Source organism: Apium graveolens, chromosome 5 (genome assembly GCF_009905375.1).
Source record: "Apium graveolens cultivar Ventura chromosome 5, ASM990537v1, whole genome shotgun sequence".
Lineage (NCBI taxonomy): Eukaryota > Viridiplantae > Streptophyta > Magnoliopsida > Apiales > Apiaceae > Apium > Apium graveolens.
In genome coordinates, this window is record NC_133651.1 from 117,371,667 (window position 1) to 117,397,578 (window position 25,912).

A 25,912-nucleotide genomic window follows, 5' to 3' on the forward strand; every position below is an offset into this window, starting at 1 on the left:
GTCCCCTAAGAACTTAATAACTCGAATACCAAAGAGCCCACTCTTGATCAATTATGCCAATTTTTTTTTTTTTTTAATTTCTGAGCAAGTGCGTTTCGCTCCATCTTGCTCAACCCTAGACTACTCGCAACATACGTGAGCCGGCTACTAGCCATTTGACGCCTAGCCACAACTAGCAACAACTTCCATATTTTTTTCTCCAAAATTTTTCTTTTTCATGTCTTTATCACTAAGAACCTATAATCGAATTCTAAGCATAATAAGTAGATTGACCTTGAAAACAACCAAATCATAACACAATCTAGCCCTTTCACATTCTCTAAGACTTAGTGGACTTACAATTGTTTCTAGCATGCATATCAACCTACACAACTTAATATCACTTTAATGCTATCACTACACTCACATCAATATCACAATTCAGTCGATACATCATTGCAAAAGGGATCATGGTAAATGCATGAGCTACATGACATTCATAAAAAAAAACTATATGGCATAAATTATGCAACTATATGAACTAAACTATCATGAATATGCAACTAAATGACACACACACAATTATGCAACTATATGAACTAAACTATCATGAATATGCAACTAAATGACACACACACAATATTCCTTAACTACCACCCCCATACTTAAAATTTTCAATGTCCTCATTGAAGGCAATAATAAGGATTTCAGGCATACCTAATTAGCGGGAGATTCACCCTCGTCGGGTGGAGGATCAGGTGGCCAATCAACCTCGCCACCAGTGTCTCGAACAATAGTACCGAAAGCATGTGTCAAATCTGCAGCAAACTGACGGTGAATGTCGTGCATGGCCTTCATACGCCTAATTACTCGCCTGTACTGCTCGTCACCAACACCAGTCCTATCAACTACCTGCTGCACATGAGAAGAACCCTCTATAGGCACTAGAGGATCCGTTCGGCTACCCTCTACATCATCAAAGATATATCCCAACCCCTTGTCAGGGGGTGCACCTAAGAATGAATAACTCAAGTGATTTGGTAGTGGGTTGAGCTCAAGTGTAGGAGCATCTTCAATAGACGACTCGAGACGATCCTGAGAAATTTTCAGCTCTGCTAACCCAAGAGAATCGAATGGCACATCCAACTTCCTCTTCCACAGAGGTGCATTCAAAACCTGAATTTGCTCTACTTTAAAGCACTCCTCTTTAGATGTGGGTACTTTTATTTCCTTGAACACATTGAAAGTGACCTTCTGATCATGAACCTTCATCATAAGCTCTCCTTTTTGCACATCGATCATAGTTCGGCCTGTATCCAAGAATGGTCTTCCCAAGATAATGGGAATCTTCTTATCTTCCTCGAAATCAAGAATTACAAAGTCAGCAGGGAAGAAGAGTTTATCCACCTTGACCAAGACATCCTCCACTATACCTCGTGGATAAGCGATGGAACAGTCAGCTAGTTGCAATGACATGTATGTTGGTTTCGGCTCAGGCAGACCAAGCTTCTTGAAGATAGATAAGGGCATCAGATTGATGCTAGCTCCTAAATCACATAAACACTTGTCAAACGACAAGTTTCCGATGGTGCAAGGAATAGTGAAGCTTCCAGGATCTTTAAGCTTCGGAGGCAACTTCTGTTGTAGCACAGCACTGCATTCCTCCGTTAGAGCAACAGTCTCTAAGTCATCGAGCTTCACTTTCCGAGAGAGAATACCTTTCATAAACCTCGCATAGCTAGGCATCTGTTCAAGAGCTTCAGCTAAAGGTATGTTGATATGAAGTTTCTTGAACACCTCCAGAAACTTCTCAAACTGCTTATCCGGATTTTTCTTCTGCAGCCTCTTTGGAAAAGGAGGTGGAGGATAGATCTGTTTCTCCCCTGTATTACCCTCAGGAGGAGTGTGTTCCACAGTAGTCTTCCTTGGTTCCACCTCTACTTCCTTCTGCACATCTTCTTCAGCCACAACTGCATTTTCTGAATCTTGAGATTTTTCAGGCTCTTCGTCTTGCTGAATTTGGGGGCTTGCGACCTTTCCAGACCTTAAGGTGATGGCGCACATGTTCTTCAACTTCCCTCTTTCCTGGATTGGCTTTTATATCACTAAGAAGTGTTCCTGGTGGTCGATTCAATAAGGCATTAGCAATTTGCCCTATTTGGTTCTCCAGAGTCTTGATAGAAACAGCTTGGCTTTGGCATATAAGAGCCTGGTTTTTGCACATAAGCCTCAACTCCTCTAATTCAGATTTTTCATTCGAAGATAGACCTGCATCATGAGTTTGTTGTTGAAGTTGGAGTTTATGCTGAAAACCAAGAGAGTTGAACAGCTTATTTCCAAACGGCTGGAACGGCTGTTGCATCACATTCTGATTGTTGCTCCAGCTGAAGTTAGGATGATTCCAGTTGTCAGGATGATAAGTGTCTGGAACTGGTTGTTGCGATCTCTGAAAGTTGCTCACAAACTGAGCTGAGTCGCTAGATATAGCGCATTGCTCTGTCGCATGCGGACCTGCACACAGCTCACAAACACTAATTATCTGCTTAACACCATAGTTAGCCAGAGAATCGATCTTCATAGACAACGCCTTTAGTTGAGCAGTGATAGCCGTAGCTGTATCCACTTCAAGAACTCCTGCTACCTTGCCCTGTGGATATCTCTGGGTTGGATACTGATATTCATTAGCAGCCATCAGTTCAATTAGATCATAAGCTTCCTTATAGCTCTTTGCCCATAATGCTCCGCCTGATGCTGCATCGAGCATGGGTCTGGACTGTGCTCCCAACCCATTGTAAAAACAAGTGATGATCATCCAATCAGGAATTCCATGATGAGGACACTTCCTAAGCATCTCCTTGTAGCGCTCCCAAGCTTCACTTAGCGATTCTCCCGTTTGCTGTGAAAATTGAGTAATAGCATTCCTGAGTGCAGCTGTCTTCGCCATAGGGAAGAATTTAGTAAGAAAATTCTGAGCAAGATCTTCCCAAGTAGTAATCGAACCAGCTGGTAGAGAGTGTAACCAGCTCTTAGCCTTGTCCTTCAGAGAGAATGGGAACAGTCTCAGCTTCACAGCATTTTCAGAAACACCGTTGAACTTGAAGGTGTCGCATATTGCAATGAAATCCCTAATGTGTGTATTAGGATCTTCCGTTGGAGAACCCCCAAACTGGACTGAAGTCTGTACCCATTGAATTATGCCAGGCTTGATCTCAAAGGTATTAGCTGTGATAGCTGGCCGGATAATGCTAGATTGAATGTCATTGATCTTGGGTTGAGAAAAATCCATCAAGGCTTTCGTTCGTGCTGCTGGATCTCCCATTGTAATGAGTACCTGAAACACAAACAAATAAACCGTGAAAGTAAAAGAATCCGAGTCAGTGAACTTTAACGACCACTGATGACAAGCACATAAACTAAAAATTAACACCGAGTCCCCGGCAGCGGCGCCAAAAACTTGTTAGGGCGAAAATACGCGCTAATATTCGCGCAAGTATACGCGTTCGCAAGTAGTATAAGATATAAATCAGATTCGTTCCCACAGAGACTGGTTTAGGTTAAGTTCAATTTATGCACCTATGCAACAATGTATGGTTATCGCTCAATGCTAAGACAAATAACAAATTGGGTTTTTATTAAACTAAGAGATTATACTAAATAACATTAACTAAGAGAATTGAGGTTAAATTAATATATATGATAAACATGGGATCCTAACTTCATTAAATACTTCATTCAATAGCCTTATTGTTTTTAACCTTAGCATGTGATGGTGATGACACTAATCAGATAACACGAAACTGATAAACGCCAACTTTCATTGCACGAGTACCATTCTACCAGACATCCACAAAAGAGATAGAAGCTGAATAGGCACCAATTATATTGAGACCCTATATGTCTATAGAATTTGACAACATAACGGTTTAAGAACAAGTTATCTATCTTGATTACATAGGGCAAGTAAAACGGTTAGAGTTACCTACGAATCATGTATACACATACAAGAACCTATGCTAGCATGGCAAGTTCTAAACCTCTATATTCACTGTCGCTTCAATAGAGATTAACACGCTATCTTATATGTTAGCTACGCACATAAGACGAATAAGCACAACCATACTAGGATATCAATCAATCACCACACACCAAGATATCGAAACAATTAACTATTGAAATCCATAAGTAAATCCGCTAGAATCCCATGACAACGATTAGCCCATAATCGAACTCATCATTACTATGGGTTCCAATGAAAGCATGGTATAAACAAGGTCTTAATAAACTAAATAATAATCAAAGTACGAATAAACGAGATCTAGGTTCAACAAGAACGAAAACGAGCATCCAAAGTTACAACTAATTCAAAGAATCACAAGTTGAAAACAAGATCTTCTTTTTCGGAGTTGTTCTATGCTTCTAGGTCTTCTCCTTGGTATCCCCTTCGCTTCTTGCGTAAAACACAATCTTCTTCTTCTTCTTAATTCCCCCTGTGAAAATGTCTCAAATCTACTTATATAATAGTCCCATAAAACTCAGATTACATAGAAGTTGGAAGCCAAACAGAAGTAGAAGTCTAAAATAATTCAGCAAAATTCCCGACCCTGCGCGGCCGCTCAGCATAGCTGCGCGGGCGCGCAGGTTGCTGCGCGGCCGCTCAGCATAGCTGCGCGGGCGCGCAGGCCTCCACTGGAAAAAATCCAAGTTTGCTCCGTTTCTTCGCCGTAATCTGCCCGTTCCTTTCCTCTCGCAATGGTGAACACATGCCAAGGCTTATTCTTGATGATTCCTCCCCCGAAATGCAACTAATACCCTGAAATGCATGAACACTAGAAAAACGCATCAAATACACAAAATACTTGATTTCAAGACACCAATTTAAGCCATTTTAAGACGTTCTAAGTGGTATAAAATGCCACTTATCACACCCCCAAACTTAAATCGATGCTTGCCCTCAAGCGTCACAGACTCAAAAACAAATAAAAATATGAATGAATACAATCTATATGAAAATGCAGCGATCCCCCTTACTACAATTAATCAACCAAATTGCCACATCTCAACGAATGCAGTTAGACAACTAAAGATCAATAAACTCATGCAAACGGACATACATCCAGAAACGTGGTGTGTGCAAATGCTTAACAGATATGCTTCGGAACTAGACCAATTACTATGACTAGACTATCCTCAAGGCAATCCTACGTTTATACAAAGAATAAAAATTCCAGGCACAAAGTGATATACAACACTACAAGAACTCTGGAGCATACTACGGAATCGTGCTTTTTATTTACAACTCAAATGCTTATTTGACCGTGCAATGAGTGAGGTCCACAAAAGACTTATACAATGATATCCATGTAACGAGCGTTAGGTTAGCGGATCCCAGACTCTAAAAGCCTTAGGTCGCTAGGCACAAAGTCCCCTAAGAACTTAATAACTCGAATACCAAAGAGCCCACTCTTGATCAATTATGCCAATTTTTTTTTTTTTTAATTTCTGAGCAAGTGCGTTTCGCTCCATCTTGCTCAACCCTAGACTACTCGCAACATACGCGAGCCGGCTACTAGCCATTTGATGTCTAGCCACAACTAGCAACAACTTCCATATTTTTTCCTCCAAAATTTTTCTTTTTCATGTCTTTATCACTAAAAACCTATAATCGAATTCTAAGCATAATAAGTAGATTGACCTTGAAAATAACCAAATCATAACACAATCTAGCCCTTTCGCATTCTCTAAGACTTAGTGGACTTACAATTGTTTCTAGCATGCATATCAACCTACACAACTTAATATCACTTTAATGCTATCACTACACTCACATCAATATCACAATTCAGTCGATACATCATTGCAAAAGGGATCATGGTAAATGCATGAGCTACATGACATTCATAAAAAAAAAACTATATGGCATAAATTATGCAACTATATGAACTAAACTATCATGAATATGCAACTAAATGACACACACACAATTATGCAACTATATGAACTAAACTATCATGAATATGCAACTAAATGACACACACACAATATTCCTTAACTACCACCCCCATACTTAAAATTTTCAATGTCCTCATTGAAGGCAATAATAAGGATTTCAGGCATACCTAATTAGCGGGAGATTCACCCTCGTCGGGTGGAGGATCAGGTGGCCAATCAACCTCGCCACCAGTGTCTCGAACAACAGTACCGAAAGCATGTGTCAAATCTGCAGCAAACTGACGGTGAATGTCGTGCATGGCCTTCATACGCCTAATTACTCGCCTGTACTGCTCGTCACCAACACCAGTCCTATCAACTACCTGCTGCACATGAGAAGAACCCTCAATAGGCACTAGAGGATCCGTTCAGCTACCCTCTACATCATCAAAGATATATCCCAACCCCTTGTCAGGGGGTGCACCTAAGAATGAATAACTCAAGTGATTTGGTAGTGGGTTGAGCTCAAGTGTAGGAGCATCTTCAATAGACGACTCGAGACGATCCTGAGAAATTTTCAGCTCTGCTAACCCAAGAGAATCGAATGGCACATCCAACTTCCTCTTTCACAGAGGTGCATTCAAAACCTGAATTTGCTCTACTTTAAAGCACTCCTCTTTAGATGTGGGTACTTTTATTTCCTTGAACACATTGAAAGTGACCTTCTGATCATGAACCTTCATCGTAAGCTCTCCTTTTTGCACATCGATCATAGTTCGGCCTGTATCCAAGAATGGTCTTCCCAAGATAATGGGAATCTTCTTATCTTCCTCGAAATCAAGAATTACAAAGTCAGCAGGGAAGAAGAGTATATCCACCTTGACCAAGACATCCTCCACTATACCTCATGGATAAGCGATGGAACGGTCAGCTAGTTACAATGACATGTATGTTGGTTTCGGCTCAGGCAGACCAAGCTTCTTGAAGATAGATAAGGGCATCAGATTGATGCTAGCTCCTAAATCACATAAACACTTGTCGAACGACAAGTTTCCGATGGTGCAAGGAATAGTGAAGCTTCTAGGATCTTTAAGCTTCGGAGGCAACTTCTGTTGCAGCACAGCACTGCATTCCTCCGTTAGAGCAACAGTCTCTAAGTCATCGAGCTTCACTTTCCGAGAGAGAATACCTTTCATAAACCTCGCATAGCTAGGCATCTGTTCAAGAGCTTCAGCGAAAGGTATGTTGATATGAAGTTTCTTGAACACCTCCAGAAACTTCTCAAACTGCTTATCCGGATTTTTCTTCTGCAGCCTCTTTGGAAAAGGAGGTGGAGGATATATCTGTTTCTCCCCTGTATTACCCTCAGGAGGAGTGTGTTCCACAGTAGTCTTCCTTGGTTCCACCTCCACTTCCTTCTGCACATCTTCTTCAGCCACAACTGCATTTTCTGAATCTTGAGATTTTTTAGGCTCTTCGTCTTGCTGAATTTGGGGGCTTGCGACCTTTCCAGACCTTAAGGTGATGGCGCACATGTTCTTCAACTTCCCTCTTTCCTGGATTGGCTTTTATATCACTAAGAAGTGTTCCTGGTGGTCGATTCAATAAGGCATTAGCAATTTGCCCTATTTGGTTCTCCAGAGTCTTGATAGAAACAGCTTGGCTTTGGCATATAAGAGCCTGGTTTTTGCACATAAGCCTCAACTCCTCTAATTCAGATTTTTCATTCGAAGATAGACCTGCATCATGAGTTTGTTGTTGAAGTTGGAGTTTATGCTGAAAACCAAGAGAGTTGAACAGCTTATTTCCAAACGGCTGGAACGGCTGTTGCATCACATTCTGATTGTTGCTCCAGCTGAAGTTAGGATGATTCCAGTTGTCAGGATGATAAGTGTCTGGAACTGGTTGTTGCGATCTCTGAAAGTTGCTCACAAACTGAGCTGAGTCGCTAGATATAGCGCATTGCTCTGTCGCATGCGGACCTGCACACAGCTCACAAACACTAATTATCTGCTTAACACCATAGTTAGCCAGAGAATCGATCTTCATAGACAACGCCTTTAGTTGAGCAGTGATAGCCGTACCTGTATCCACTTCAAGAACTCCTGCTACCTTGCCCTGTGGATATCTCTGGGTTGGATACTGATATTCATTAGCAGCCATCAGTTCAATTAGATCATAAGCTTCCTTATAGCTCTTTGCCCATAATGCTCCGCCTGATGCTGCATCGAGCATGGGTCTGGACTGTGCTCCCAACCCATTGTAAAAATAAGTGATGATCATCCAATCAGGAATTCCATGATGAGGACACTTCCTAAGCATCTCCTTGTAGCGCTCCCAAGCTTCACTTAGCGATTCTCCCGTTTGCTGTGAAAATTGAGTAATAGCATTCCTGAGTGCAGCTGTCTTCGCCATAGGGAAGAATTTAGTAAGAAAATTCTGAGCAAGATCTTCCCAAGTAGTAATCGAACCAGCTGGTAGAGAGTGTAACCAGCTCTTAGCCTTGTCCTTCAGAGAGAATGGGAACAGTCTCAGCTTCACAGCATTTTCAGAAACACCGTTGAACTTGAAGGTGTCGCATATTACAATGAAATCCCTAATGTGTGTATTAGGATCTTCCGTTGGAGAACCCCCAAACTGGACTGAAGTCTGTACCCATTGAATTATGCCAGGCTTGATCTCAAAGGTATTAGCTGTGATAGCTGGCCGGATAATGCTAGATTGAATGTCATTGATCTTGGGTTGAGAAAAATCCATCAAGGCTTTCGTTCGTGCTGCTGGATCTCCCATTGTAATGAGTACCTGAAACACAAACAAATAAACCGTGAAAGTAAAAGAATCCGAGTCAGTGAACTTTAACGACCACTGATGACAAGCACATAAACTAAAAATTAACACCGAGTCCCCGGCAGCGGCGCCAAAAACTTGTTAGGGCGAAAATACGCGCTAATATTCACGCAAGTATACGCGTTCGCAAGTAGTATAAGATATAAATTAGATTCGTTCCCACAGAGACTGGTTTAGGTTAAGTTCAATTTATGCACCTATGCAACAATGTATGGTTATCGCTCAATGCTAAGACAAATAACAAATTGGGTTTTTATTAAACTAAAAGATTATACTAAATAACATTAACTAAGAGAATTGAGGTTAAATTAATATATATGATAAACATGGGATCCTAACTTCATTAAATACTTCATTCAATAGCCTTATTGTTTTTAACCTTAGCATGTGATGGTGATGACACTAATCAGATAACACGAAACTGATAAACGCCAACTTTCATTGCACGAGTACCATTCTACCAGACATCCACAAAAGAGATAGAAGCTGAATAAGCACCAATTATATTGAGACCCTATATGTCTATAGAATTTGACAACATAACGGTTTAAGAACAAGTTATCTATCTTGATTACATAGGGCAAGTAAAACGGTTAGAGTTACCTACGAATCATGTATACACATACAAGAACCTATGCTAGCATGGCAAGTTCTAAACCTCTATATTCACTGTCGCTTCAATAGAGATTAACACGCTATCTTATATGTTAGCTACGCACATAAGACGAATAAGCACAACCATACTAGGATATCAATCAATCACCACACACCAAGATATCGAAACAATTAACTATTGAAATCCATAAGTAAATCCGCTAGAATCCCATGACAACGATTAGCCCATAATCGAACTCATCGTCACCATGGGTTCCAATGAAAGCATGGTATAAACAAGGTCTTAATAAACTAAATAATAATCAAAGTACGAATAAACGAGATCTAGGTTCAACAAGAACGAAAACGAGCATCCAAAGTTACAACTAATTCAAAGAATCACAAGTTGAAAACAAGATCTTCTTTTTCGGAGTTGTTCTGTGCTTCTAGGTCTTCTCCTTGGTATCCCCTTCGCTTCTTGCGTAAAACACAATCTTCTTCTTCTTCTTAATTCCCCCTGTGAAAACGTCTCAAATCTACTTATATAATAGTCCCATAAAACTCAGATTACATAGAAGTTGGAAGCCAAACAGAAGTAGAAGTCTAAAATAATTCAGCAAAATTCCCGACCCTACGCGGCCGCTCAGCATAGCTGCGCGGGCGCGCAGGTTGCTGCGCGGCCGCGCAGGCCTCCACTGGAAAAAATCCAAGTTTGCTCCGTTTCTTCGCCGTAATCTGCCCGTTCCTTTCCTCTCGCAATGGTGAACACATGCCAAGGCTTATTCTTGATGATTCCTCCCCCGAAATGCAACTAATACCCTGAAATGCATGAACACTAGAAAAACGCATCAAATACACAAAATACTTGATTTCAAGACACCAATTTAAGCCATTTTAAGACGTTCTAAGTGGTATAAAATGCCACTTATCAATTGGTACTCAAAGGGATGAGCAAGGTATACTAAGGTTTTCCTCAAGAATTTGGATTCCTCATGTACTGTAACACCCCCAGATTCGGGGTCAGGGATCCGGGTCGTCACGGTCTTTCTTTCCACGGTATCACTTCACTTGATTAATAATAAATAACCTTATGTTGTGACCCCCCACTAACACACACCATAACCCGTTATAGTCTCAGAGATGAAATTGAAATAAGTACAAGTCCTTGAATCCACAATTAAAAGTTATTACAACCCAAAATGATTACTTGATAAATTTACAGTTAATTGCCATTATCTGCCACAAGTTATAATTATACATAATTAATTCTCAAAAGTAGAATGCCTGATCTACCAATAGATCTACCTCTGCAGCTATAGCAGCTACAACATCAACGGGAAGACGCGGGACGCTTCCCACGCACTTGCGCTGGGTCTGCTGGAGTCTGGCCATCTTTCCTAACTGTTGTTGTGTGATGAAGAAATAAAGCAAGAGTGAGCCTTACAGCTCGCAAGATAATATATAGTGATAACAATAATACAAGTATCTAAATGGATACCTACTAGAATCTTTTATCATGTGTAAGATAATTACTTACTAGATATAAGTAAAAACAAGGGATGAAGTTACCAAATACTTCACTATACTTATATCAATTATAAAGTTACTTGAACTACCACTGTTCAAAGTATAACGAGCTTTCAACAGTTCATCACATAGATGAGACTACAAGACAGATTTGAATAAATTAAATCTTTGAAGTAGTATTAAAGGAAATGAAGTTATGATATACTTCATTAAGTTCCGATATATATATCCACATATACATCTTCCTTATACAGTCCCTGAAAACCTCTGTCATGTAAAGTATGAACAGAGTTTGTAACATCCAATGAATTTTTGGAAGGAAAAAAGAATTGTGGCATAAACCCGATATCTTGCTGATCAAGAAAAGATACCAATAAGTAACCTTTTCTACTAGTAGATGGATGAATTCCCCACTGGTCATCACCCTGGTCGCAATAGGACCTTATGCTGGACTGCCACTCAGCCACTTATGCATTTGTTGGACTCCCACTGAGCCACTTACACTATCATGGACGTCCACTGAGCCCATGTTGCTTATGCCGACTCGATAGATGGACTTACTTCCCGAACGGTGGGTAAGTAATCAATTCATTTACCAAAACTATAACCTTGTTGCGAATATAAAATACACCATAGAGCCGGATCCCTCAGGTTTTGAGCGAGTATTTAAATCCCCTTTTTAAAAGGAAGATCTTAAATATAAAAATGAGTTTTGGGATCCGCTCTAACTTTTAAAAATCATTTTGAAGACTCGAAAACACTTTAAAGAGTGTTTGGAGTAATGCTGATTTAATGAAGTAAATCAGTCCCAATATATTTAGAAAATGTCTGAATATTATTATTTAAATAATATTCCCATAAAGAATAATCTTTATACAAATAATTGAAGTAGAAGTTGTAAGACTTATACTTGAAATTAGTATTAAATAATCAAAGATATACTTATACGAAAGTACTATCTTTATTTGAATAATCGAAAATAAGTTTGATTATCGAAACATTATTCTTTAATAAAATAAAGAATATTATTAAACAACAAGCGGAGTCATAATACCTCGAATGAATATTATAAATAATATTCATTAAATAAAATAACGGAGTCATACATCCTCAAATGAATATTTAATTAATAATCATTAATAATATAACTGAGTCAAAAGCCCTCGAATGAATATTCGAAATAATATTCAATAATAAAATAAAGGAGTCATAAGTCCTCGGATGAATATTTGAAATAATATTCAATAATAAAATAAAGTTAAAGTTATCGAATAAACCTTATTCGATTAATAGTTTTGAAAACTATAACCATATATATATAAAAATATATATATATTATACTCGGGAACATCGACTCCCGGTTTAGAAATATGTTCACCTTTTGATCCCCTATACTAAGGGTAAACTCAATACCGCTTATCTCTAGCATAGGTATTATGCAACTGTAAGCATTTTAACCAACAGATATATAATCCAAGAATATGAAACAGGCATGCATATATACCATATCACATGCTACAATATATCGCAAGAACTTGCTAATAACAAATATGCATTTATCGCAAGATCATGCATATACACATATACATCACAACAACAGTATAACGGGTAGAAAACTTGCCTGAGCGACTGGGGGTGATAAAAGGCTCGGGACGAGTCTGGTAACCTATAAACAACAAGTAAGTTGGAATTAAACCAAAGTCACTTGTAAATCTATACTTTAACTAACTTAGATTCTAACGCTTGTTTTGCGCTTACTGATTCTCTTAAGTCACTCGAGTACCCTCGGCTCCACCATTTTTTAATAAATTAACCATTACGAGTTTTAAGGCGATTCTTTCGCGGGTGTCTTACCAACTGCCTAACACACTTACCATAATTGTTTCATACATTAATTAACCCTTTTTGGTCTTTAACCTATGTTTCAAAGTAAGGCGAGGGGAAAAGTTTCGTTCGCGAAACGCCGTTACTTAAAACGGTCGTTTCTCCTAAACCGTGCATCGGAATCGAACGAACTACATATCAAAACGAAGCTCGTAACATGAGCTATCTAAACATGGCAATGGTCAACATCTAGCAGGGGGTTCTCGGATCCTAATGTTATGAACAAAAGCAGTCTAAAGTAAATCGGACATTACGACGGCTATGTTTACGCGATTTCCCAATTTTAAACCATTCAAAAGCCATCACAATTCAACCTCAATCCATTCATACAGCCAAAGTCAATCCTTATCACATCATAACAGCCCCAATCAATTCAATATTAACATTTATACTTATGCCTAAGCTTGAATTTAACTATACTTAATTTCTTTTAACCAAAACAACAAGATCCACCATTCCATTTCACTACCACTCCAACCCACACTCTAAACCACAAACATTAAGCTACTATATCACCATAATAATCAAAATCATCTTATAATACAAAGGAATCTAGGGTTTGGAGATGATATACCTTCCTTGAAGTGGTGGGAGTAGCTAGGAAGCCTTAAGAAGCATTGAGGAGACTTAGGAAAGCTTGGATCTTAAAGGAAAAACAAGAAAATCAAGTTAAAATTCTTGAAGTCACTATTCATTGTCTTCTTCATTGATTTATTGAAGAAGATTGAGAAAGAATGGGGTGCTTAAACTCATGATATAGCCATAACTATGCATAAGGATGATTAGGGAATTATCTTACCAATTTAGGAAGCCTTGATCTTGAGTGTTGAATTTCTTCTTCCTTTGCAATAGTAAAAGCCGAGAGCAATGAAGAAATAATGCCTTGGTTTTTTTTTGTTTTGATGAAGAATGAATTATTTGGCTTGGTTGGTTGTAGTTTTGTTTTTTTTTTGGTAATTTACCTATTTGCCCTTGATTTTGTGTGGTTAATAATCCACCACATTTCCTTCCTTCCCATGTCATGCTTATGTCATGCTATGATGTCATCTTTCCCTCCTTGTCCTCTTCTCATTGGTTGGGTGACATCATCCCCACTAATCTCTTTGATTAACTTCCTAATTGTTTGCCTAATGACTGTTGATCTGTTATACGGTTCGCTTAACTTTCATTTTCGTTTATCGTTTGAGGGATCATACCCGGGATCTTATTACTTAGGTTCCCTTAACCTTTCTCAATATATTATATTCCTTTTATGATCCTCTCTTATAATCCTTTAATTTAAATCCTTTTTATCCTGTTACCTTATACTCAATTCTTTCCGTATCTAGTGGATTTCCGGGAAAAATCAAAGTGTTCGGAATTGGATTCTGGTGATCTTTACATACACTTATATACCATGTAGAGTACTAATAAAATCTCAGAATATCCATAACAAAACCCCTACATAGTGTGGCATGAAAAGTTTTCTCATTCAGCTAAAACACTATTCATAAGGGTTACAAAAAGTTGAAAATTTTGGGGGTTATTACATGTACCTGAATTGAAGAATGAGATTTTGTAAGAAGCCCACAATTCAAGATTTTTAATCCATCCGGGAAGCACCAAGATGTATCGAGACTTGAAGCAGAACTTTTGGTGGACAAACATAAAGCGAGAGGTGGCAGAATGGGTTGTAAAATCCTATACTTGTCAAAAAGTGAAGGCAGAACATCAACGACCAAGCGGATTAATTCAGCCCCTAAAGATTCCAGAATGGAAATGGGAAAATATTGCTATGGACTTTATAGTGGGACTACCGCGAACGAAATCTGGACATGACGCTATATGGGTTATAGTTGATCGCCTTACGAAGTCGGCGCATTTCCTACCAATTAATGAGAAGTCGTCATTGGACAGGTTGGTTCATCTGTAAGTTCGTGAAATCGTACTAAGGCATGGAGTACCCGTATCGATAGTTTCAGACAGAGATCCCCGATTTAACTCGAGATTCTGAAAGCAATTTCAAGAGAGTCTTGGCACGAAGTTGAACAGGAGTACGGCATATCACCCGCAGACTGATGGTGAGAGCGAAAGGACTATTCAAACAATCGAAGACATGTTGCGCAGTTGTGCAATCGATTTTGCAGCAAGTTGGGACGACCACTTGCCATTAGTAGAATTCTCTTATAACAACAGCTCTCACTCCAGTATTGGCATGCCACCATACGAAGCTTTGTACGGATGGAAATGTAGATCACCGACAAGTTGGGATGAAGTAGGAGAAGGAAAGATTCTAGGCTCGGAATTGGTAAAATAGTTGCATGAGACAGTCAAGTTAATTCAGAAAAGGTTGCTTGCTGCTCAAGATAGACAGAGAAAGTATGCAGATCCAGCACGTAGGGATGTTAGATTCCAAGTAGGCGAAGCCGTTTTGCTGAAGGTGTCTCCAAGGAAAGGGTTGTCTAGATTTGGCCAGAAAGGGAAGTTAGCACCTAGATATATAGGTCCTTGTGAAATTTAGAGTCAAGTGGGGAAGGTGGCCTACAAGTTAGCCTTACCACCTCAGTATCAGCATGTGTATAATGTATTCCATGTGTCATTGCTTAAGAAGTACAATCCTGATGCCAGCCATGTGATAGAATATGAACCTATAGAAATTTAGGCAGACCTGTCATTTGTGGAGCAACCTGTCAAATTACTCGACTGGCAAGTGAAGAGTCTTAGGAATAAGTCGGTAAGGTTAGTGAAAGTACTTTGGAGGAACCCCAAGGTCGAAGAATCAACTTGGGAGTTAGAGTCTGATATGCGTTCCCGGTAACCTCATCTGTTCTCTTAGATTCTGGGGACAGAATCCCTTAAGGGGGAGAGGATGTTACGACCGGCATTTTGTGTAATATTATTTGTGGACTTGGTATAATATCAGAGCCGAATGTAAATATACCTAATGATTGTACGTTTGTGTGAATGAAAATTCTGTATTATAAATTTACTTTATGTAGTATATGATTTTTCAAAGGAAGAGTTTATTTATTTCCCTTACTTTTAATTTATAACGAATATTCTAAACCTTGGAGAAATTTTCTTTTAAAAGTTATTTCGTTCACAAATTTCAAAAGTGATTTTATAAAATTTCTAAAAATCCAAGTTATTTTATGGTATAAATTTTATAATTTTTGAACTTGTATTTAATTTTATAAAAATAAATCTTTAAAAATTTTATTTGTTATAATTAGCAAATTACATGGAAGCCCTTGCATGCAAATCACTCTTCTATTCTCTTAAAGGGCAAAGGAGACCTTTCCAACCCCACTAACTCATTTGTTGATTACCAAATTACCACACTAACCTTGCATGCAAAATGGCCTAACTCTACCTAGAGGTCATTTTTGAACATTCTCATTTCCACTCATTCTTTTTGCCAAAAAACCAAAAACAAAATGGGAGAAGTCATTTTTCACTCACCCCACACTCCAACACACCTTATTTTTCTCTCCTCCCCTCCCTCCCTTTTGCTCTCGGCCGAAGCCCCCATCCCCCACTCCCTTTCATTTTTTTCATTCCATTTCTCATCTTCCCTAGTGTAAATCTTCCACCTACATTTATTTTATATACTTCCCAAGAGTTTTATGACTTGGGAGATGAAATTTCATGGTTGCATGTGTAGTTCTTGTGTGATCTCCGAAGAGAAACTCTTGATTCTTGTGAATTCAAGAGCTCTCTATGAGATACATTTTATATATGTGTTAATTAAGTGTTTTATGGAGAAATCATGCTTTAAAATCCTTTCCATGCTACTGAAATTTCATTATATAATCATGTTTAGCCATGCATGCTAGTTTTAAGATGTTAAAATGATGATCAACCATGTTGTACATGCTACTCTTTTCAAAATCATGTTTTTATGTTTAAAAATTTATAAATTCGAAATATTTGTACTTGAGATAGATTGTTTCCATGATAAATTTCTTATTAATAGATAAGATAAGATATATTTCATGATTATTACGGATGAGCAATAGGTATAAGTCGAATTTGCAAGAATTTAAACTTTATGCCTTAGCCGAAATCTTGTTAAGTGTTTTCCATGAGTTGCATGTTATATTTTTAGTTGCATGTTGATGTTCTTGGGCATGGATGATCTCCCCTCCTGTTGAGGCACTATTTTAGGATATTGATGTACTAGGTTTGCTTTGGTAAAGGTTGGATGCTTGTTTATTAAGCGGGAGGCAAGGTGGAAGGGGATTAGTTAGTGTTTGCATTTTTCCAGATTTGATGCACTAGTTATGAGGAAGTTTTGAGTGAGCACTTGTTGTGCAATTTGAGGCCCAAGCCACCCGAAGCTAGCACTAGGAGTATATAAAAGGTTTTAGGTGTTTGTTGGAGGTTTGTAAGTCGTTTGGTTAGGTGCACGAGTGAAATCACAAAATCTGTCCAGCAGGGGACAGTTTTGTTGCCACTTAGAAATACAAAAGATTTGACCATGTTATGGGTAGGCCCTCATTAGGCCATGTTGAGCCTTAGTTAGAGGGAGTGTCAAAGGAGTTTTTTCAGCCATAGTTCATAGGATTGGAGTTAAAATCATGTGGTACAAGTTAGTTCAAGTCAGGGCATTTTCTGCCCAGAAAAAAAGGGGAACCATGGACTTTAAGCTTAGACCCAAGGAGGCCCAAGCTAGGCCCTTGAGCCACATTAAGTTTAGGAGATGCCTTATGATCAGAAGAGTCTAGTGTAGAAGTTTTGGAGGTAAACGTGTAGTGTAAGAGTGTCTAATGCACTCAAGAAACCATAGATGTCATTCTGAAATTTACCTTAATGAGCACTTTCACTTACCACATAGTTTTGGAGCACTTATGAGTGAGACCTAGGTTGACCACTATGGTTGCAAGATAGTATAAATCCAGTAGAGTGAAAGGCCCAAGTGAGGGTCAATAGGTTTTGGATATTTTAGTAAAGGCACATCGAGTTAGGAGGCCAAAATTTGGAGACTTTGTCTAGTTTAGCGATCAAGTGACTTAAGTTGTGGGTCGAGATCATCCAAGCCTAGTGTTGCATTATGGTGTGTGTGATATTATTTGGTATTAAAATATGATATGTGATTATATGTGGCTATGTGTACTATTGTATTTATAAGTTGATTATAAATTGCGTGCATATAGGCCTAAGTGCCATTTATGTTTAATTTCGGGTTGTAAATAGGTTGCGTTGGTGAGAGTATATTATAATGAGGTTATTATTAATTGTGTAGGATCTCGAGATGAGGGTAAACTTGCCATAAAGGTCGAGTAAAGCTTCCAGTTGCTCCTACCTGCCAGACCAGTCCAGCCTTTCTCAAGGTAAGTGATTCAACCTGTTTTTTTGTTTACACTACAAATGTGTGATAACTAGTTCCTATATATATATGATCTGAGTATCCTGAGTTATCTTGTTATACTTGAACCAAGTGATTCTCAAATCTATCTTCGTATTATATAGAAATTCCATGAACCCTCAAGTACATATTGCAAGTAGATCAAAAGTCGTATCATGCTAGTACATCAAAGTAATTGGAATGCCATGATAAAATAAAGATTTGTTATAATACTTGATTGATACTCCTGATTAACATGCTATTGATTCCTAAAATCTTGACATCTCACCCTGATGCTTGAACCCCAATAGAAATTTTACCTTGATACCTAAAAGCCAGATATTCTTTAAAGTTGTTCATGATCGTTTGATAACCCTATCCTTACCCTAAAGTTTGACATCCTGATAAACCTTAAGGTAATGATCACTTTCTTTATACCTTAACACCTCTAGTATGCTTGTAACCAGTGATGCTTATCTTCTTGATGTTCTAATACCTATACCTTGTCTAAAACCATTGCTTTAAGCCTAGTCTGGCATTACTCCTTCCTATTATCCAAAAACCCTACTAAATCCCCTTGTCAAAATCCTTGTAAATAGAAACTGTTCAAGTACCCCGATAGAATAAAGTCTAGTGAATCATGGCCCTAAGATTTTGTGACATTTTTCCAGTGTTTCAAAGTTGATCTATAATCCCTTGATAAAGATGTTTACTATTTAAGAAATTTTATTATCAATCGGCATCAGTTTTTGAAATGATTAAAATGTGGATTTTCAGTCCCAAAGGGGGATAAATGCTTTCTTTGAATAGTGGATCTGGACTGAGACGCGAGTCATTTCCACACTTATATTGTAGGCTTAAAAGTTGCATAGGGATCCCATTAATGTTTTAGAACCCAGCGAGGTTCGAGATTACTTCGCGGCTGATCACCGGCTGTAATCCGTAGCGTCATAAAATGATTTTGATTAAGATATGATTTTGAAAATGTTTTGATTCAAGCAAATGATGCCATCACCCAAAATTTCATCTCTTGTTATTATTAGTTATATCTTCGCGTTGTCATTCTTTAATATACATATCTCGATTTATGTTTTTTATCGTATTGTTTAGCACTTGTTGAGCATTTGGCTCACTTGTGACGCCTGTGCGTATGTCCGAGCTCAGGTAGAATAAGGGATTGTTTTGTGTGAGGATACGATGCTAAAACTAGTTGTAATAGTTAGTAGTGTTGGGCTGTTCCATACCCTAAACTGTAAGATCTTGGATTCAGATGTATTTACTTTCTTTTAAATATTGTAATAGTTATATATTATGTTTTGTTTAGTTGGGGGTGTGACACAATATGCCCTAAAAACTGAACTTCTCGCAACCAAAATTCACACTTTGAAAACTTTGCATACAACTTCTCTTTTCTTAAAGTCTCAAAAGCTATTCTCAGATGTTCAGCATGTTCTTCCTCGGTCTTTGAGTATATTAGAATGTCGTCGATAAACACAATGACAAACTTATCGAAATATTCCTTGAATACTCGATTCATCAAATCCATAAAGGCGGCTGGCGGATTTGTCAATCCGAATGCCATAACTAGAAACTCGTAATGTCCGTATCTGGTTCTGAAAGCAGTTTTTGGTATGTCTTCCGGTTTGATCTTCAGCTGATGATATCCCGATCATAAGTCAATCTTTGAGAAATAAGTCGCTCCTTTAAGTTGGTCAAACAAGTCATCAATACGAGGTAACGAATACCTATTCTTGATGGTCAATTTGTTCAATTCTCTATAGTCGATGCACAATCTTATACTTCCGTCCTTCTTTTTCACAAACAAAACTGGAGCACCCCATGGAGATAAACTCGGCCTTATAACTCCTTTATCCAATAGTTCTTATAATTGCTTGGCCAATTCCTTCATTTCTGCTGGTGCCATACTATAAGGTGCCTTCGATACAGGTTCCACACCGGGCGCTAAGTCGATAGAAAATTCGATTTGACGGTCAGGCGGCAATCCAGGAAGTTCGTCAGGAAATACATCGGAAAATTTGCTAACTATCGGAATACTTCCTATATTTGGCGTCTCCTTAGATCTATCAATTACGTGAGCCAAATACCCTTCACACCCTTGTCTTAACAGTCTTTTAGCTTGAATCATTGTCAAAAATGTCATAACTTGCTTCTGCCCTTAAAACTGTACTCTCTTTCCTTGAGGGGAATTAAGAATTACTTTCTTCTTCTTATAATCTATCTGAGCACCATGCTCTGTTAACCAATCCATTCCTAATATAACGTCAAATTCTCCTAATTGGAAAGGTATGAGGGAAGTAGGGAAACTATAGCCTGAAATCTCTACTTTACACCGAGGGCAAACATCTTTAACAGATACTCGTTCTTGATTAGCCAAAATGATAGATAAGGGTTCAACTAACAGTTCAATTTCACAATTTAACTTGCCAATAAAAGATTCAGATATGAAAGATCTAGTAGCTCCAGAATCAAATAGCACTTTAGCATTGATGTTGTTGACAGAAAGCGTACCTGCCATAACTTCAGAACTCTGAATAGCATCCTTGATGTTCAGGTTGAATTTCCGGGCCTGAGCAGGATAGGAGGGAGGAAACACTGGAGTTACAGATTCAGAAGGTTGATTTGAAGGAAGTTGAAGAATTGGAACAGAGGATGTCATTGCTTGATTGAAAGGAGCAACCGTCAATTGCATCAACTTGTTGTTTCCGGGGGTCTTGTAATCCCTCAATATGTGACCAGTCTTTCCACATTTAAAGCATGTAATAGAAGGCTTCGGGTTCCGGCACTCATTCGTGAAATGACCTTTCTTATTGCACTTGTAACAGACGATGTCAGTTTTATTGTAGTTACCCGTGTGTCTCTTGTTACAGAATTTCTACTCCGGATTGTTGCTTACTGGAATCTTTGCCCTTGAATCCTATTCCTATAACTCTTATTATCACCTTTCTTAAAGCTTCGGGATCCTTCTTAGTTCTGGAATCCAAACTTCTTGAAATTCTTTCTACTTTGGCTTCCTTGAGCCGATCCTTCTCGACTACTTCCAAACTTTCTTTTCTTACTCTCTTTCTCCTTCGTATTTTGGTCACTTTCTCCTTCAATAACCATTGCCTTTTGGACCACTTCAACATATGTGGACAATTCAAAAGCAGCCACTCTTCTTTGTAGCAAAGGCTTCAATCCTTGTTGAAATCTTTTCGCTCTCTTCTCATCTGTGTCCACATAATCTCCAACAAACCTAGCCAATTCGGTAAATTTCTTCTCGTATTCTCCCACAGTCATTCCTTCTTGCTTCAATTCAAAGAACTTCAATTCCATTTGAGTCTACATATACCTCGGGAAATATTTGTCCAAGAAAATCTTCTTGAATCTATCCCAAGAAATTACTTCTTCTTCTTCTTCTAGAGCACGGGCTGACTCCCACTAATAGTTCGCTTCACCTTTCATAAAATAAGACGCATAATCGACCTTTGTTTCTTCCCTAACAACAGCTAGCGTGAAGGCTTTCTCCATCTCTTTAAGCCAAGATTGAGCTTCTAAAAGGTCTTGAGTTCCACAAAACTCTGGTGGTTTCACAGCTTTGAACGATTTGAAAGTTGTAGGGGTTGGTGGTGTTAGAGGTGGTTGTTGAAGTTGTTACAGAAGAAGTTGTTGTTGTTGAGCAAGGGTAACAGATTGCTGGTGAAGTATTTACATAACTTGAGCCAAGTTGGGTGGTGGATCTTCATGATCCCTGGTATTGGTGTTGTGAGCTCTACAAAGAGGCATGATTCTGAATGTAGATAAGAAAGGTTTATTCACAGTTCAATATTTGCATAGACAAGTTATAGCAAAGGTAAATATTAAGCACTGGGATTTTATTCAAGAGATATCTTAGGAAAGGATTAGACATGGTCAAGTTTTTAAAGAGGTCAACAGAATTTAATCAACAATTTTTATCTAAGCAAGTATACATGGTAATGAGATGGCAATATCATAGAGATAATCAAGGTGCGAATTTAACAATAGTTCGAATGAAAGGTGCGTAATAGAATACAAACAGGAAATAAAGTACTAATCAACAACAATGCTAGATATAGGTAGACTATGTGATAGTCAAAGTGGATGGTGATGGGGGAACAGGGGCACGGAGACGGCTAATCACTCGGCGGAGCTCGTTAGTAATGGTGGTAAAAGCAATCTGACTCTCTCTCTCTCTCTCTCTCACGGTGTGGAATCATCAATGTCAATCGGTCCTCGGCCATCTGGATGATCTCCTCAATCCTGGCTATCAGTCGGGGTCGGTTGGGCTCGTCATCAAAGTTCTCGCGATACAATTGGTCCACCCTACGCCGAAGATTCGTTCTCTCCTTCCGGTCGATCAACCACAATTACCATCTGCTCGTATAGGGAGAATGGCACAGTAGAAGGGAATCCGAGAGTCGATTAGGATGATGCCTGACATCAGTTATATATATACGCGGTTATAAATAAAAGGGTAAAAACCTATAGATTCTAACGCCTAGAAAACCCAAATGATCAAAGTTCATCCTATTCTCTAAATTTCTATCTTATATTCATTTATCCTATGTTGCTCAGTGACTCAAACCTGTGGCTCTGATATCAAAACTGTGACGGACCCGCTAATACTAACTAGCAATAATAGTAATAGAGATAAACAAAGCAGTAAAGGATTATAACTAGTTAATTATTATTACAGAACCATAAATCCAAGTCCCCGAATCCACAGGTAAGAGTTTGAACAACATCTAAACAACTAATAATACCAAAGTCTTATATCCAAAGCCAAGTACATCTACCAATTTTAAATTCCCAAAAGTTCTTTAAACCTTAGGAAACAACCAGTTCCCTACCTACTCCAATATCTGACGGGAGGCATACCCTGAACCACCACAATTCTTACGCGCGGTCTGCTTGAAACGAGGCATCTTCGGGCTTAACTGAAGGGATAACATCAATAACAATATTAATGAGCAAAACGCTCAACAAGTGAATAATAGGGTACAATAGTTCATCATATGCTCAATAAAACAATAATAGAATGTAAATCAACAATATAAATTATTCAAGTAAAGTTCAGGATTTTAATAAGTGAATGGAATTGAAATCACACAGCGCTATAAGCAATGAGGGGTGATCAGCCCACATCAAAGCTCTGAACCACATCACAAGTAATTCACAATAATTGAGGATCCTCGGCACACATTGGCCATATAAAACCATCAGGCACTGATGTTTTAAAACTTTAACAGTGACTGACGCCTCAGTCTTATCATATCATACAATTCCTTTTTAATAACTCATTTCAATTTAAATGGGGTTCTTGATCAAGGATAATATAACAAGGGGTTGGTAATGACAAAGCTCAAATGAGAGGATGATAATAGTGTTTGGGTTTCTAAAGGAAATGAATCTAATGTATGAGGGTTTTAGGTTCCACTGGATATATTAAGGAACTATTTGTAGGGGGTATTCGCAGAGATACGAGGTAATATGTGAGGAAAAAGGGGTCAATTCAAGTATGGAAGCGATTAACTAAGTTCAAGATCTAATTATTGATTGATGTGAGGGACTAATAAATGTTATTAAATGATAGTCATACACTCACAGGGTGTACAATCACAAGAAACAGAATTATAAAGATAAGTTGAGAGTTCACTTGCCTAAACTACGCTTACTGAGTACTTGAATGGAATCGTCTATGGGCTCCTTTCCTGGCCTCTTACTTGAACCTATAATAAATAGTATCCTCGTAAAAACTCTTGCTAACTACCCTTTCGCGTATATTATATATGTACACACATACATGTATTTATATATATATATATATACTTAACACACTTAATTTCCAGTAATATATGCTTCACATAATTCACATAACACATAGCAAGAAAAGGCATGGCAATAGTACACTTAGATCCTAATCACTTAAGCAATTATCCTTTTAACAAATATTTAACAAGACCATTACTCTTAATCCTCCTTTATAGACCTCAACACAATCTAAATTCAGTAAGGCATACTTGTGCCTCACCTCACAAGACTCATATAACTAATACATACTCTAAACTCTTTCTGGATGCACGCCTTGGCACCACTTGTGTGCCTTGACACAATTGTACATTTCTACCTTAGGCTTTTACTTAATTGTGGTTTCTACAGAATCTTACGACATAATGCAACTCCCAAACTTGACTTGACATCAAGGCCTCACTCATAAAGCACTTAAACACAATGCAATCCTTATAGGCTTCCCAATGCAACTCTTATGGTGACTCTCGGGTGTTTTGGTGGAAATGGGGTATCTCCACCTTGGGCCTTCACTCCAAACCAACTCTCTGAGGTTCCTAAGACTCTAAAATAACTCTTAAAGTTGGAATAACTCAAAAACCTCACTTGGGCCTCCCTAGGCCTCAAGTGGAAGTTGACATAAATCTGCCCTCCCTATTTCCAAATTGCCTTACTTTTACCAACTTAAAACTCACTTAAATTGTTCAATTATTGATTTTAATGACTTGTTAAGCTTCCTAAGACTTCTTTATACTATTATAAACCAAGTCCCAATGAATGTCTATCCTAAAACATGGTTATAATGGGTCAAATATGAACTTGTATCAAATCTGCCCTGTTTTGAGTTCCTCTCGGTTTTGTGCTTGTGCACCTAACAAAATGCATGATTTTACCCAATATAAAGCTTCTGGACTCAAGTACATACCAAGTCCTAACTCCACTGTACTTGGGCCTAACAAGGCCTCACAAATACATACCTAAAATGACCTAAACTTCTAGTGCTAAAATCTGTCCAAATAGGACTAATGCATCCCTTCCACCTTAACTCCTTTCTTAACCATCAAAACCAATGAACAACCAAACCTAATATCATGTTAACACCTACTTACCTATAGTGCACAAGGTTGATTTACAATTTTATTTAGCATGCAATCAATTATAAGGACAAGCAAAGTAACACCTCACAAGATAAGCCATCACTTAGTTATTTTAAAGCAAAAATTCGAATTACACATGCATGAAAACATCATGGCACCTACTGATTTTAATCTCTTTTAATCAAGACATAATTAAACTATCATTTTAACACATAATTTGTGGCATGCACCTCATAAAAATCAAGTATCAAGGCTCAAAACAAACAAGTATGGTTTCCTAGTCTAAAATCACTTGTAAATCAACATGCATGGGTAAATTTCAACATGTAAGGGCTATGACTAACATGCAAGTCTTAAAACTTAATATACTTGAAGAAATATATAGCATTCAAAAGTTTAAATGTTATAATTCATCATTTTTAGAAGCAAAAACGTTTTATAAACAACATGCAAAGTCATTTTCATAGAAATTTCTAAAGAACAATCCATGTACATTCGGCTCTTTTAATAAATCATAGCCAAATGCTATGAACAAGATTATGACTTAGAAAGTTGAAGTAAAAATACTTCTCCAAGATCATATCAAGTCCATATCTTTAGGCCCTTATGATTTTAGTCCTTAAATCCATGAGAATTCAAGGCCTAAATCTTGGCTACAAGAACACATTAACATATAGTAAAACATACCTTTTATGAGCTAAAGATTTCAAGTATAAATGTGGGAATATGAGTGAATTAGCTCCTTCATCAAAGTGTTTGAGAAAATAAAAAAAATGAAAGAAGAGGGGGAGCTTTGGCCCAGAGGGAGAGAAAGGGGAGGGGAGGGAGTGAAGTGGGTGTGCAAATGAGAGAGTGTAGCTTGTGTTTTTGGGTTTTGATGTGTTAAAATGGTAGTGGAATGGATAAATGACTTCTATGCCCTTCC

The 25,912-nt window shown here is 38.1% G+C and overlaps 2 non-coding genes across 2 annotated transcripts; both read left to right on the forward strand.

The window, feature by feature from the left end:
* The first annotated feature begins 2,801 nt into the window (after nucleotides 1-2,801).
* Nucleotides 2,802-2,908, forward strand: LOC141663176 (small nucleolar RNA R71). Its single transcript, XR_012551259.1, has one exon. It is a non-coding gene; the product is annotated as a small nucleolar RNA R71 (small nucleolar RNA).
* Nucleotides 2,909-8,200: 5,292 nt separating this feature from the next.
* On the forward strand, nucleotides 8,201-8,307 carry LOC141663189 (small nucleolar RNA R71). The gene has a single exon (XR_012551271.1). It is a non-coding gene; the product is annotated as a small nucleolar RNA R71 (small nucleolar RNA).
* Nucleotides 8,308-25,912: the final 17,605 nt, after the last annotated feature.